The sequence below is a fragment of the Somniosus microcephalus genome, chromosome 11 (genome assembly GCF_052327205.1).
Source record: "Somniosus microcephalus isolate GS21.2 chromosome 11, FLI_Smic_1.0, whole genome shotgun sequence".
NCBI classification, from domain to species: domain Eukaryota; kingdom Metazoa; phylum Chordata; class Chondrichthyes; order Squaliformes; family Somniosidae; genus Somniosus; species Somniosus microcephalus.
In genome coordinates, this window is record NC_140997.1 from 146,121,921 (window position 1) to 146,137,965 (window position 16,045).

Here is a 16,045-nt window from a genome sequence, read left to right on the forward strand (position 1 = left end):
TCAGCAACAAGCACTTGCAAGCACGCCACCCTTTTGAGAATGCATTAAGCCCATGCCAGCTCAGGCTAGCCGCAGAAGCATACCCAGTTCCAGTGGACTGCGGACATTCGAATCACACTATTATGGGAATAGTAGTAAGAATGCCGGTGTTGGGTCCCGCAGCAAAGCCCGCCCCGGTATACAGAGTGGAGAACATTGGAGTCATTCAGGGGGGCGCACACATTCGTTACGCAGTGGTCCCGCCTTACGTCATCAGATGGGAGCGTACGATGACAGGCACCGACCTCTCGGGATGTCGGAGCCAGGGAGCACACATCATCCTGTGTCCCCAGCACTTGAATGCCTTTTTGAAACCACAGTGCGGGTTCAGAGCCGCTAGCGCGAAGCCGGTGAATTGCACCATGGAGGCAATGGCAGAGGACCATGTGCCCCCACAGGTAGCATATATCGGGGGTGGGACATACTGCGTCACCACTGCAGCGCCTCAGTACCGATATGGACAACACGAGTGGTGTTCGGTCGGTGATAGCAGTTTCTGTTTCAAACCCAGGGCCGAGGTTCAAGTGGCACAACAACGAATTGTTCCCATTCCTGCGCCCTCCGCCGTACACATCACTATCAAAGAGAATTTCACAGACTTACAACGATTTGTAGTGCATTTTGGTTATGTCATTCCCCCTCTTCCCGAACACCTCACCAAGATTTTAAAAGCCGTTATAATTTCGCAGAAACATTTCTACACACTGGAGCAGAAGACTTCAGAGATAGGAAAAGACATATTGGACATAACCATCCCACCATGGTGGGACTTGTTCACCAACATAGAAATCCCAGCCTGGATTAGAATAGCATCCCATATCCTAGTAGGATGTCAGGTTTTAATTGTGATATTTTTGCTCTTCGTGCATTGTAAGAGAGGCAAACGCCTCCAGAGGCACGAGAACGCGGGCGAATGGAAAGAACGCTATGTGCGAATGGGGGAAGAAGACACCCCACTTTAAGCTGCTAGTAGAAGATTAAGAGTCCATCCACTTTAAGATTTTTTTTTTTGGTTTTTGTTTCTCTTTTGAACATCCGTGTTTTCTTTTGCGTTTGGTTTGGGTTATAAGGAATTAAGTATTGTTATGTTATTAGTCGTTATTAAGCTTTGATTAATAAAAGGTGTATGCAGATGGCGCAAAAGGGTATCAACCCCTGCCCATCTGACAGGTGAAGGTGTTATAGTTTAAGATTTGCTGTCTATGATTCCAAATGTGCATGAGGTAATTTTCATTTTCTCCGGAAATGGGAACTGCATGTGTCGTGAGGGGCATAGATAGTTAAGTGCCAGGAATGTTTGGATGTGGGGAATCAGGGAAATTTTGCTCATCAAGGATTGATACTTTAAGCAAGCTATCAGTATCACAGGGGGGCCTGTAAGATTCGAAAATTTTCAGCAAAAATCAAGCAAGAAAACTGGATAAAATAAGACTGTTTATTGACCAAAGTAAGCTTGCACAGAAAAACATTTGATAAAAGGGCGTACAAAATGGCCGCCAGGCCCCGTGATCAGCTTCTGAACCAGTTTATTTCTGTTACTGCAAGCTAGACAGGCTTGTGGATTGAAGACAGTAAACCCGCGAAAGCCAGTATCTGGGAACCGAAACTCAGAGCAACAGCATACATATTCAATGGATTATAAGTACAGGATGGGGCCCATCAAGATATGGGCGGACAATGTAAAAACACTTATACCCATTTATTGTACAAAGGAAAAACCGTTTAGCAGCCATCAAGGAAAATGTCCGGACCGATCAATATGCGAACCGAGCCGCGGTGACAATGCAAAGGACATTAACAGACATTATCGGCCAGGAAGGCCAGTTCAAGTTATCACCGGCTCCGTTACAAGACAAAGCGCCCCTGCAGAGATCTCTGCCCGCCAAAATTAATACAAAGACAGGACTATGATTTGGCGGGAGATAAGACTGTCCCAAAAGAGTATAACTATGGATTGAAAGTCCATCTAAGTGACTTCTTCACTGCTACGGCTTCTTGTTGGGCGACTTCAGGCTTCCATTTCTTCAAGAACTTTCTTCTACGAGGAACGGACGAAGGGCGGACGGTGCCTGGATCGGCGCCTCTTCCACTTCGGCAGATCGATGAAAACGTTTTCGTCTTTTTAAAGACGGACGGTTTCGGAAAAAGGACAACGTGGCCGGTGTTCAGCCAAACAAGGCTCGGCCACGACGAGAAGACGACAAGGGTGGCCCGGGTACTGGGGTCGGGAGATCATCGACGACCCAGGCCGACGGAGAAGAAACCCTCTGGAGAACCGGCGATCGATGCCACAAGATTCTCCCATGTGCATAACCTGCATCTAGGTCTACTCCACGAACAAAAATCCACGACAGGCCTAGTGGATCTCAACTTTGACGAGCGCTCATCGAGGCTGGGTCTACCCCACCGCCTCGAGGGAGGAGAGAATATCGACTGCGCCAGAAGCTTCCAATCCACGTGACGACGGGAAGCGGTGTCAAAAAGGCTGCGAACCCCTTTTCGCGATTTCAAGAGTGGTGAGCATGATCCCAAGTTCCCCAGGTCGAAACTTAGTTTAGGTATAGGGGAGGGAGTTAAGGGAAATCGTAATGTGTTTCCCCTTTTACGATGTGCCGTGTGTTCCCCATTTCCATAGAATCAAGTTCATAAATTTGTGCATGATTGTAGTTACTTTAATCTGTGCCTATGACATGTATTTTGTAATGCTTCAAACTGTTTAAAAATAAAAGCATCCATTTCGTGCTATTCAGCCTGGTCTATTGAGTCCTTTTCTCTGCACTACTGTTCTCTGCATCTAAGTCCAAGGTCTAGAACCGTAGGGGGAGTGGGTCGAACCACTCAAGGGTAATTATTGCACGAAGCCTGGCAGGAGGCCAGAACGGGCAAGAGAGCAGGAAAAAAACGCCTACAATGGTGAAACAGGAGACAGGGAGCGGATGGAAAGGCAGGAGACAGGTAGCGGATAGAGAAACAGGAGACAGGGAGCGGATAGTGAGACAGGAGACAGGGAGCGGATAGTGAAACAGGAGACGGAGCGGATAGAGAAACAGGAGTCGGGGAGCGGATAGTGAAACAGGAGACAGGGAGCGAATAGAGAAACAGGAGGCGGAGCGGATAGAGAAACAGGAGACTGGGAGCGGATAGTGAAACGAGACAGGGAGCGGATAGAGAAACAGGAGACAGGGAGTGGATAGAGAAACAGGAGACTGGGAGCGGATAGTGAAACAGGAGACAGGGAGCGGATAGAGAAACAGGAGACAGGGAGCGGATAGAGAAACAGGAGACGAAGCGGATAGCGAAACAGGAGACAGGGAGCGGATAGAGAAACAGGAGACAGGGAGTGGATAGTGAAACAGGAGTCAGGGAGCGGAAAGTGAAACAGGCGACAGGGAGCGGAGAGTGAAACAGGAGACAGGGAGCGGATAGAGAAACAGGAGATGGAGTGGATAGAGAAACAGTAGACAGTGAGCGGATAGTGTGACAGGAGTAGGGAGCGGATAGAGAAACAGGAAACAGGGTGCGGATAGTGAAACAGGTGACAGGGAGCAGATAGTGAAACAGGAGAGAGAGAGCGGACAGTGAGACAGGAGGCAGAGCGGATAGAGAAACAGTAGACAGGGAGCGGATAGTGAAACACTAGACAGGGAGCGGATGGAGAGATAGGAGACAGGGAGCTGATAGAGAAACAGGAGACAGGGAGCGGATAGAGAAACAGGAGACAGGGAGCGGATAGAGAAACAGGAGACAGGGAGCGGCTAGAGAGACAGGAGACAGGGAGCGGATAGAGAAACCGGAGACAGGAAGCGGATAGAGAAACAGGAGACAGGGAGCGGATAGAGAACCAGGAGACGGGGAGCGGATAGTGAAACAGGAGACAGGGAGCGGATAGAGAAACAGGAGACAGGGAGCAGATAGAGAAACAGGAGACAGGGAGCGGATAGAGAAACAGGAGACAGGGAGCGGATAGAGAAACAGGAGACAGGGAGTGGATAGAGAAACAGGAGACAGGGAGCGGATAGAGAAACAGGAGACAGGGAGCGGATAGAGAAACAGTAGACAGGGAGCGGATAAAGAACCAGGAGACAGGGCGCAGATAAAGAACCAGGAGACAGGGAGCGAATAGTGAAACAGGAGAAAGGGAGCGGATAGAGAAACAGGAGACATGGAGCGGAGAGTGAAACAGGAGACAGGGAGCGGATAGAGAAACAGGAGACAGGGAGCGAATGGAGAGACAGGAGACAGGGAGCGGATAGAGAAACAGGAGACAGGGAGCGGATAGAGAAACAGGAGACAGGGAGCGGATGGAGAGACAGGAGACAGGGAGCTGATAGTGAGACAGGAGACATGGAGCGGATAGAGAAACAGGAGACGGAGCGGAGAGCGAGACAGGAGACAGGGAGCTGATAGTGAGACAGGAGACAGGGAGCGGATAGAGAGACAGGAGACAGGGAGCGGATAGAGCGACAGGAGACAGGGAGCGGATAGTGAGACAGGAGACAGGGAGCTGATAGAGGAACAGGAGACAGGGAGCTGATAGAGAAACAGGAGACAGGGAGCGGATAGAGCGGCAGGAGGCAGGGAGCGGATAATGAGACAGGAGACAGGGAGCGGATAGAGAAACAGGAGACGGAGCTGATAGAGAAACAGGAGACGGAGCGGATAGAGTAACAGGAGACAGGGAGCTGAGAGAGAAACAGGAGACAGGGTGCGGATAGAGAAACAGGAGACAGGGAGCGGATAGAGAAACAGGAGACAGGGAGCTGACAGAGAAACAGGAGACAGGGAGAGGACAAAGCGACAGGAGACGGAGCGGATAGTGAGACAGGAGACAGGGAGCGGATGGAGAGACAGGAGACAGGGAGCGGATAGAGATACAGGCGACAGGGACTGGATAGAGAAGCAGGAGACAGGGACCGGATAGAGAGACAGGAGACAGGGAGCGGATAGAGAAACAGGAGACAGGAAGCGGATAGTGAAACAGGAGACAGGGTGCGGATAGAGAAAGAGGAGACAGGGAGCGGATAGAGAGACGGGAGACAGGGAGCGGATAGAGAAACAGGAGACAGGAATAGGATAGAGAAACAGGAGACAGGAAGCGGACAGAGAAACAGGAGACAGGGAGCGGATAGAGAAACAGGAGACAGGGAGCGGATAGAGAAACAGGAGACAGGGAGCGGATAGTGAAACAGGAGACAGGGAGCGGATAGAGAAACAGGAGACAGGGAGCGGATAGTGAAACAGGAGATAGGGAGCGGATAGTGAAACAGGAGACAGGAAGCGGAGAGAGAAACAGGAGACAGGGAGCGGATAGTGAAACAGGAGACGGAGCGGATAGAGAAACAGGAGACAGGGAATGGATAGAGAATCAGGAGACAGGGAGCAGATAGTGAAACAGGAGACAGGGACCAGATAGAGAGACAGGAGACAGGGAGCGGATAGAGAAACAGGAGACAGGGAGCGGATAGAGAGACAGGTGACAGAGAGCGGATAGAGAAACAGGAGACAGGAAGCGTATAGAGAAACAGGAGACAGGGAGCGGATAGAGAAACAGGAGACAGTGACTGGATAGAGAGCCAGGAGACAGAGAGCGGATAGAGAAACAGGAGGCAGGAAGCGGATAGAGAAACAGGACACAGGGAGCGAATAGAGGAACAGGAGACAGGGAGCGGATAGAGAAACAGGAGACAGGGAGCGAATAGAGAAACAGGAGACAGGGAGCGGATGGAGAGACAGGAGACAGGGAGCGGATAGTGAAACAGGAGACAGGGATTGAATAGAGAAACAGGAGACAGGGAGCGGATAGAGAAACAGGAGTCAGGGAGTGGATAGTGAAACAGGTGACAGGGAGCGAATAGAGAAACAGGAGACAGGGAGCGGATGGAGAAACTGGAGACAGGGAGCGGGTGGAGAGACAGGAGAGAGGGAGCAGATAGTGAAACAGTAGACAGGGAGCGGAAAGGGAAATGAGACAGGGAGCGGATAGAGAAACAGGAGACAGGGAGCGGATAGAGAAACAGGAGACAGGGAGCGGATAGAGAAACAGGAGACAGGGAGCGGATAGAGAAACAGGAGACAGGGAGCGCATAGAGAAACAGGAGACAGGGAGTGGATAGTGAAACAGGAGACAGGGAGCGGATAGAGAAACAGGAGAGAGGGAGCAGATAGTGAAACAGGAGACAGGGAGCGGATGGAGAGGCAGGAGACAGGTAGCGGATAGAGAAACAGGAGAGTGGGAGCGGATATTGAAACAGGAGACAAAGAGCGGATGGAAAGGCAGGAGACAGGTAGCGGATAGAGAAACAGGAGACAGGGAGCGGTTAGTGAGACAGGAGACAGGGAGCGGATAGTGAAACAGGAGACGGAGCGGATAGAGAAATAGGAGTCGGGGAGCGGATAGTGAAACAGGAGACAGGGAGCGGATAGAGAAACAGGAGACGGAGCGGATAGAGAAACAGGAGACTGGGAGCGGTAGTGAAACAGGAGACAGAGCGGATAAAGAAACAGGAGACAGGGAGTGGATAGAGAAACAGGAGACGGAGCGGATAGAGAAACAGGAGACTGGGAGCGGATAGTGAAACAGGAGACAGAGCGGATAAAGAAACAGGAGACAGAGAGTGGATAGAGAAACAGGAGACGGAGCGGATAGAGAAACAGGAGACAGGGAGCGGATAGAGAAACAGGAGACAGGGAGCAGATAGTGAAACAGGAGACAGGGAGCGGATGGAGAGGCAGGAGACAGGGAGCGGATAGTGAAACAGGAGACAGGGAGCGGATAGAGAAACAGGAGACAGGGAGCGGATAGAGAAACAGGAGACAGGGAGCGGATAGAGAAACAGGAGACAGGGAGCGGTTAGAGAAACAGGAGACAGGGAGCGGATAGAGAAACAGGAGACAGGGAGCGGACAGAGATACAGGAGACGGAGCAGATAGTGTAACAGGAGACAGGGAGCAGTTAGAGAAACAGGAGACAGGGAGCGGCTAGTGAAACAGGAGACAGGGAGCGGATAGAGAAACAGGAGACAGGGAGCGGATAGAGAAACAGGAGACGGAGCGGATAGAGAAACAGGAGACAGGGAGCGGATAGAGAAACAGGAGACAGGGAGTGGATAGTGAAACAGGAGTCAGTGAGCGGAAAGTGAAACAGGCGACAGGGAGCGGAGAGTGAAACAGGAGACAGGGAGCGGATAGAGAAACAGGAGATGGAGTGGATAGAGAAACAGTAGGCAGGTAGCGGATAGTGTGACAGGAGTAGGGAGCGGATAGAGAAACAGGAAACAGGGTGCGGATAGTGGAACAGGTGACAGGGAGCAGATAGTGAAACAGGAGAGAGGGAGCGGATAGTGAGACAGGAGGCGGAGCGGATAGAGAAACGGTAGAGAGGGAGCGGATAGTGAAACACTAGACAGGGAGCGGATAGTGAAACAGGAGACAGGGAGCGGAAAGTGAGACAGGAGGCGGAGTGGATAGAGAAACAGGAGACAGGGAGCAGATAGAGAAACAGGAGACAGGGAGCAGATAGTGAAGCAGGAGAAAGGGAGCGGATAGAGAAACAGGAGACGGGGAGCGGATAGTGAGACAGGAGGCGGAGCGGATAGAAAAACAGGAGACAGGGAGCGGATAGAGAAACAGGAGACAGGGAGCGGATGGAGAAACAAGAGAGAGGGAGCTGATAGTGAAACAGGAGAAAGGGAGCGGATAGAGAAACAGGAGACTGAGCGGATAGTGAAACAGGTGAAAGGGAGTGTATAGAGAAACAGGAGATGGAGCGGATAGTGAAACAGGAGACAGGGAGCGGATAGAGTAACAGGAGACAGGGAGCGGATAGTGAAACAGGAGACAGGGAGTGGATAGAGAAACAGGAGACAGGGAACGGATAGAGAAACAGGAGACAGGGAGCGGATAGAGAAACAGGAGACAGGGAGCGGATAGAGAAACAGGAGGCGGAGCAGATAGTGTAACAGGAGACAGGGAGCAGATAGAGAAACAGGAGACAGGGAGCGGATAGTGAAACAGGAGACAGGGAGCGGATAGTGAGACAGGAGACAGGGAGCGGATAGAGAAACAGGAGACAGGGAGCGGATGGAGAAACAGGAGACAGGGAGCGGATAGTGAGACAAGAGACAGGGAGCGGATAGAGAAACAGGAGAAAGGTAGCGGTTAGTTTTGTGTATGTACCTTTAAGAGAATAACTGGTCTCAGAGGAGACAGGGAGCGGATAGAGTAACAGGAGACAGGGAGCGGATAGTGAGCCTCTGTGTTTTTAGTTTCACTATTGACCTCCACCAGTAAAGACTTATTTTGTTCACTCCTGCTGTCCGTGTCTCAATTATTCACGGACGTAACACTGGCGATGAGTAAGAAACGAAGTTACCTGCAACTCGGCAGCACCTCAGACGACGTTACTTAAGGTCGAAGCCAGAAGAAAGAAAAATAAATAAATAAATAAATAAAATCGAAAGGAACTCGAGAAACGGGCGTCGACCGTGTGCAACCGCCCTCCAAATCGTCGGATTGAAAACTTGCAGGAGAGACTGTCCAGAACCAGATTTGGTTCCTCGGTCTGTGGTTTCCCAGCTAATCGGGCTGGTGGCAGGTAGTGCACTGATCCTTCCTGGGCTGCGGCGGGCTAGAGCTCGATCGGGTGGCTTTTCAACGGGGCCGGGCAGTGAGTCGGGAAGCAAAGAGAGAGAGAGAGGGTGGAGCACACAGGGCGCGGCCGGTGCTTCGAAGCCGGGCAGCGTTCGGACCTAAGAAGAGGGAGGGAAGTGTCCTAGAGGCTCTGCTCCACAACGGGAAAATAATAAAAGAAAAAAAATCAATATTAAACACGCAAGAAACCGTGGAAAGCAGCGCTAACAACAGCGGGGAAGAAGGCAAAGCGCGGGAGGCGCCATTTTGTTAAATCGGGGAAGAAGGCAAAGCGCGGGAGGCGCCATTTTAGATTTGCAAGATGCCGAAGACTGGCTGTATCACTGCTTTTGATAATACAATAGAGGACTGGACCACATATGTGGAAAGAGTCGAGGTATATTTCGAGGCAAACGAAATAGCGGAGGGGAAAAAGGCATCGATATTGCTAAACTTAATGGGCGCTAGAACGTACGGCCTATTGCGGGACCTGATTACTCCAGCCAAACCGAAGGCGAAGAGTTTTAATGAAATTGTTGCTGTCCTACAGGAACACTTAAACCCTGCACCGCTGTTGATAGCAGAAAGATTTAAATTCCACAGGAGAACTCAGCACAAAGATGAGAGCAATGCTGAGTATCTTACGGAACTACGCAAGCTATCAAAGCACTGCCAGTTCGGAGCAGGACTGGCAGATACCCTACGGGACAAATTTGTCTGTGGACTCCTGAGTGAAGGAACACAGAAGAAGTTACTCTCAGAGAAAGAGCTGACGCTAGATAAGGCTTTCAGCGTGGCAGTATCGTATGAAGCAGCAGCCAGGGGAGCTGCAGAAATTCAACAAAAACCACAGGAATACGGCACCCACGAAATGACACGGGGATTTGCAAAATGTTATCGCTGCGGCAGAACTAACCATGACCAGAAGGACTGCTGGTCCAAAGACAAAATATGCAGGCAATGCGGGAAGATGGTACATATTGCATGAGTTTGCAGGTCTGGGAAGAAGACCAGCGACAACAAAAAGGCTACTAAGGAACCATACAAGAAAGTACAAAAGATGACGGACAGTAGTTCCGAAGACCAGATGAGCGATAGTGAATCCGGGAACAGGAGACTAAGCTGTCTCAAACTTCACAATGTAATTGCAAAAGAGGATCACCGAACCATTTGGGTCACCCTCACGATAGCAGGGTCTCAAGTTTAAATGGAATTGGATACAGGATCAGCGCAAACCGTCATGAATCGACGAGACTACGAGCGGCTATTTTCACACATACCCTTGAGAGAGACATCCATCGTCTTGACGATGTATACGGGGCAAAAAGTATACCCCAGAGGAAAAATAAGGGTGCCTGTCAAATACAATGGCAAGAAAATATGGAAATTGTATCTCTACATACTGCCAAATGGTGGACCACCGTTATTGGGACGGGAATGGATCAGGAAGATAAACTTAGATTGGCATTCCATTCATGCAATAATGGTGGACGGTAAAAAAGTTGAAGACGTCACTCCTGGACGATTGTCAACAATCTTAGCTAACGCCAAAGAGGTATTTCAACAAGAACTGGGCACGCTTAAAGGCGTAACCGCCTCGATAAAAATAGAAGAGAATGCAGTTCCCAAGTTTTTCAAAGCAAGACCGGTACCATATGCAATTCGCCCAGCCGTCGAGGCAGAGCTGGAGAATCTGGAGAAGGCGGGCGTGTTGTCTAAGGTCGACTGGAGCGAGTGGGCGACACCCATCGTTCCTGTCATGAAGAAAACGTTAAGCAATAAGTCCGGGGAGCCAAGGAAGATTCACATCTGTGGGGATTTCAAGGTGACGGTGAACCCAGTCCTTCACACAGTACAATATCCTCTTCCAAGGATAGAAGACATCTTCGCCTCACTGTCTGGAGGGAAGCGTTTTACAAAAATTGACCTAGCACAAGCATATTTGCAGATGGAGGTTGAAGAGTCCTCTAGGAAGTATCTCACGATAAACACTCACAAAGGTCTTTACCAGTATCATCAATTGGTATTCGGAGTAGCATCGGCTCCGGCGATATGGCAAAGAGCGATGGAACAAGTCCTGCAAGGGATTCCGGGGACTCAGTGTTACTTGGACGACATCCTTGTAACAGGTGAAGATGACAGTGAACACCTTAACAACCTAGAACAGGTGCTCACTAGACTACGGGAGCATGGGCTGCGAGCCAACCGCCCCAAGTGCAAATTTTTTAAGAAACAGATATCGTATTGTGGCCACGTGATTGATGAAGAGGGGTTACATAAGTCCCCTGACAAAATTGAAGCGGTTGTTAAGGCCCCAGTGCTTGAAAATGTGTCGCAACTGAGGTCATTCCTAGGATTGGTGAATTACTATCATAAGTTTTTGCCGAATTTGTTGACAATTCTGCACCCACTGAACGCCCTGCTACGAACGGGGGTAGCATGGAAATGGAGCGATGATTGTAAGCGTGCTTTTCAGAAGAGTAAGGACTTAATCACTTCAAGGGAAGTTTTGGCTCACTACAAGCCAGCACTGCCAATCAGGTTGGCGTGTGATGCGTCTCCCTACGGTATTGGGGTGGTACTGTCACATAAATTCCTTGATGGTTTAGAGAGGCCGATAGCTTTTGCGTCACGCTCGTTAACTTCTGCCGAGCGTAACTACGCCCAGGTTGACAGAGAGGCCCTCAGCCTAGTGTGGGGGGTGAAGAAGTTCAATCACTACCTGCACGGTCAAAAATTTACTCTATTAACCGATCATCAACCTCTTGTCTCCATTTTCAACCCTCAGAAGGGCGTACCGATAATGACAGCACAACGGCTGCAGAGATGGTCCCTTTTCCTAGGGGCACACCAATATGACATCGAGTACAGGGGAACTAAACAGCATGGAAATGCTGATGGATTGTCACGTCTACCGTTGCCGACGGTGGAAGAAGAAGACCTTGCAGTGGATCCAATGGAGTTATTCCACTCGACCATAGTCGAATGTCTCCCTGTGACGAATGCAAACAAAGAAAAGGAAACACGGAATGACCCGACACTATCACGGGTCTATGATTTAACGCTGAAGGGATGGCCAGCACATGGCGAACCACTGCTGCCAGCATTCTCGCCGAGAAGAGAACAGCAGTCAGTGTGCAGAGGAACCTTGATGTGTGGATCCAGAGTAGTAATTCCACCTAAGTTGACAGATAGAGTGCTCAATGAGCTTCATGAGGGTCATCTGGGTGGGGTAAAAATGAAGAACTTAGCCAGAGCGTTTGTGTGGTGGCCGGGAATCAATAGAGAAATCGAAGAGATGACCAAGAGCTGTGCAGGATGCCAGAAGGTCCAAAACGCCCCACCACAAGCTCCTCTGCATCCATGGGAGTGTCCCTCATCTCCATGGCAAAGGGTGCACATTGATTTTGCTGGTCCCTTCATGGACTCGATGTTTTTAATTGCGGTGGATGCACATTCAAAGTGGCCAGAGGTAATAAAAATGTCCTCAACCACCACGGAAAAAACTATCACAGTTTTACGAACCATAGTCGCCAGGAATGGGCTGCCTGAACAGATTTGCTCTGACAATGGACCACAGTTTGTGTCTGAAGAGTTCCGGAGGTTCTTAAAGAACAATGGTGTTAAGCATTACACATCTGCCCCATATCATCCAGCCACTAATGGATTGGCCGAGAGGTTTGTCCAAACATTCAAGAAGGCTATCAAGGCAATGTGTAATGAAGATGTACCCCTACAACACAAGGTGGACAACTTCTTGTTTGCGACACATGCGGTTACCAACCAAACTCCAGCCATGATGTTCTTCAATCGAAGACTACGATGCCGCTTGGATTTGGTTAAGCCAAACGTCCGAAGAGGTGTGGAGAACAGGCAGTTTCAGAATATGAATGAAAGGCCGACCAGGAGTTTTAAGATAGGTCAACCAGTTTTGGCCCGGGACTACCGCACTGAGAAATGGCAGCCAGGAATGACTTGTACACGACAAGGACCTCTCATGTATACCGTGGACGTTGGGGAGAGCATTGTAAGACGACATGCTGATCAGATTCTAGAGTCACTGGAAAACGTCAACTCCACACCACGATCTGATACACCTGGTAATGAAATCGACGTTCCAATTGCAGCTACCGCAGAACCGGTAATATTGGAAGCAGATGAACCAAACAACGACATTGATCCCGACGCAACATTGCCAGAAGAACCTGATACCCCAAAGAGGCGTTATCCAGACAGAATCAGGAAGCCTCCTCAAAGACTGAATTATAATTGCTTAAACTTAACCACTGCATCTAGCAACATTAATTGTGATTGCAATTAGTTACCAATTAGTTGTTAAATGAATGTTATGTACTGTTATCTAAAAGGGGAGGAATTGTTGTGTATGTACCTTTAAGAGGATAACTGGTCTCAGACTGCAGAACCGGCAGTGACCACCCCTGTATAAAAGGCGCTAGTGAGCCGCTGTGTTTATATTTTCACTATTGACTTCCACCAGTAAAGAGTTACTTTGTTCACTCCTGCTGTCCGTGTCTCAATTATTCACAGACGTAACAGTTAGATTAACAGGAGACAGGGAGCGGATAGAGAAACAGGAGACGGAGCGGATTGAGAAACAGGAGACAGGGAGCGGATAGAGAAACAGGAGAAAGGGAGCGGATAGAGAAGCAGGAGACAGGGAGCGGATAGAGAAACAGGAGAAAGGGAGCGGATAGAGAAACAGGAGACAGGGAGCGGATAGAGAAACAGGAGACAGGGAGCGGATAGAGAAACAAGAGAAAGGGAGCGGATAGAGAAACAGGAGACAGGGAGCGGATAGAGAAGCAGGAGACAGGGAGCGGTCAGAGAAACAGGAGACAGGGAGCTGATAGTGAAACAGGAGACAGGGAGCGGATAGAGAAACAGGAGACAGGGAGCGGATAGAGAAACAGGAGACATTGAGCGGATAGTGAAAAAGGAGACAGGGAGCGGATAGTGAAACAGGAGACAGGGAGCGGATGGAGAAACAGGAGACAGGGAGCGGATAAAGAACCAGGAGACAGGGAGCGGAGAGAGAAACAGGAGACAGGGAGCGGTTAGTGAAACAGGAGACAGGGAGCGGATAGAGAAACAGGAGACAGGGAGCAGATAGTGGAACAGGAGACAGGGAGTGGATAGCGAAACAGGAGAAAGGGAGCGGTTAGTGAAACAGGAGACAGGGAGCGTCTCGAGAAACAGGAGACAGGGAGCGGATAGAGAAACAGGAGACAGGGAACGGATAGTGAAACAGGAGACAGGGAGCGGATAGTGAAACAGGAGACAGGGAACAGATAGAGAATCAGGAGGCAGGGAGCGGATAAAGAAACAGGAGACAGGGAGTGGATAGAGAAACAGGAGACAGGGAGCAGATAGAGAAACAGGAGACAGGGAGCAGATAGAGAAACAGGAGACAGGGAGCAGATAGAGAAACAGGAGATAGGGAGCGGATAGAGAAACAGGAGACAGGGAGCGTATTGAGAAACAGGAGACAGGGAGCGGATAGAGAAACAGGAGACCGGGAGCAGATAGAGAAAGAGGAGACAGGGAGCAGTCAGAGAAACAGCAGACAGGGAGCGGATAGTGAAACAGGAGACAGGGAGCGGATAGAGAAACAGGAGACAGGGAGCGGTTAGAGAAACAGGAGACAGGGAGCGGATAGAGAAACAGGAGACATTGAGCGGATAGTGAAACAGGAGACAGGGAGCGGATAGTGTAACAGGAGACAGGGAGCGGATGAAGAAATGGGAGACAGGGAGTGGATAAAGAACCAGGAGACAGGAAGCGGAGAGAGTAACAGGAGACAGGGAGCGGTTAGGGCAACAGGAGACAGGGAGCGGATAGAGAAACAGGAGACAGGGAGCGGATAGTGGAACAGGAGACAGGGAGTGGATAGAGAAACAGGAGAAAGGGAGCGGATAGTGAAACAGGAGACAGGGAGCGTATCGAGAAACAGGAGACAGGGAGCGGATAGAGAAACAGGAGACAGGGAACAGATAGTGAAACAGGAGACAGGGAGCGGATAGTGAAACAGGAGACAGGGAGCGGATAGCGAAACAGGAGACAGGGAGCGGATAGAGAAACAGGAGACATTGAGCGGATAGTGAAAAAGGAGACAGGGAGCGGATAGAGAAACAGGAGACAGGGAACGGATAGTGAAACAGGAGACAGGGAGCGGATAGTGAAACAGGAGACAGGGAACAGATAGAGAATCAGGAGGCAGGGAGCGGATAAAGAAACAGGAGACAGGGAGTGGATAGAGAAACAGGAGACAGGGAGCAGATAGAGAAACAGGAGACAGGGAGCAGATAGAGAAACAGGAGACAGGGAGCAGATAGAGAAACAGGAGATAGGGAGCGGATAGAGAAACAGGAGACAGGGAGCGTATTGAGAAACAGGAGACAGGGAGCGGATAGAGAAACAGGAGACCGGGAGCAGATAGAGAAACAGGAGACAGGGAGCAGTCAGAGAAACAGCAGACAGGGAGCGGATAGTGAAACAGGAGACAGGGAGCGGATAGAGAAACAGGAGACAGGGAGCGGTTAGAGAAACAGGAGACAGGGAGCGGATAGAGAAACAGGAGACATTGAGCGGATAGTGAAACAGGAGACAGGGAGCGGATAGTGTAACAGGAGACAGGGAGCGGATGAAGAAATGGGAGACAGGGAGTGGATAAAGAACCAGGAGACAGGAAGCGGAGAGAGTAACAGGAGACAGGGAGCGGTTAGGGCAACAGGAGACAGGGAGCGGATAGAGAAACAGGAGACAGGGAGCGGATAGTGGAACAGGAGACAGGGAGTGGATAGAGAAACAGGAGAAAGGGAGCGGATAGTGAAACAGGAGACAGGGAGCGTATCGAGAAACAGGAGACAGGGAGCGGATAGAGAAACAGGAGACAGGGAACAGATAGTGAAACAGGAGACAGGGAGCGGATAGTGAAACAGGAGACAGGGAGCGGATAGCGAAACAGGAGACAGGGAGCGGATAGAGAAACAGGAGACATTGAGCGGATAGTGAAAAAGGAGACAGGGAGCGGATAGTGAAACAGGAGACAGGGAGCGGATGGAGAAACAGGAGACAGGGATCGGATAAAAAACCAGGAGACAGGGAACGGAGAGAGAAACAGGAGACAGGGAGCGGTTAGTGAAACAGGAGACAGGGAGCAGATGGAGAAACAGGAGACAGGGAGCGGATAGTGGAACAGGAGACAGGGAGTGGATAGAGAAACAGGAGAAAGGGAGCGGATACTGTAACAGGAGAGAGGGAGCGTATCGAGAAACAGGAGACGCGGAGCGGATAGAGAAACAGGAGACAGGGAACGGATAGTGAAACAGGAGACAGGGAGCGGATAGTGAAACAGGAG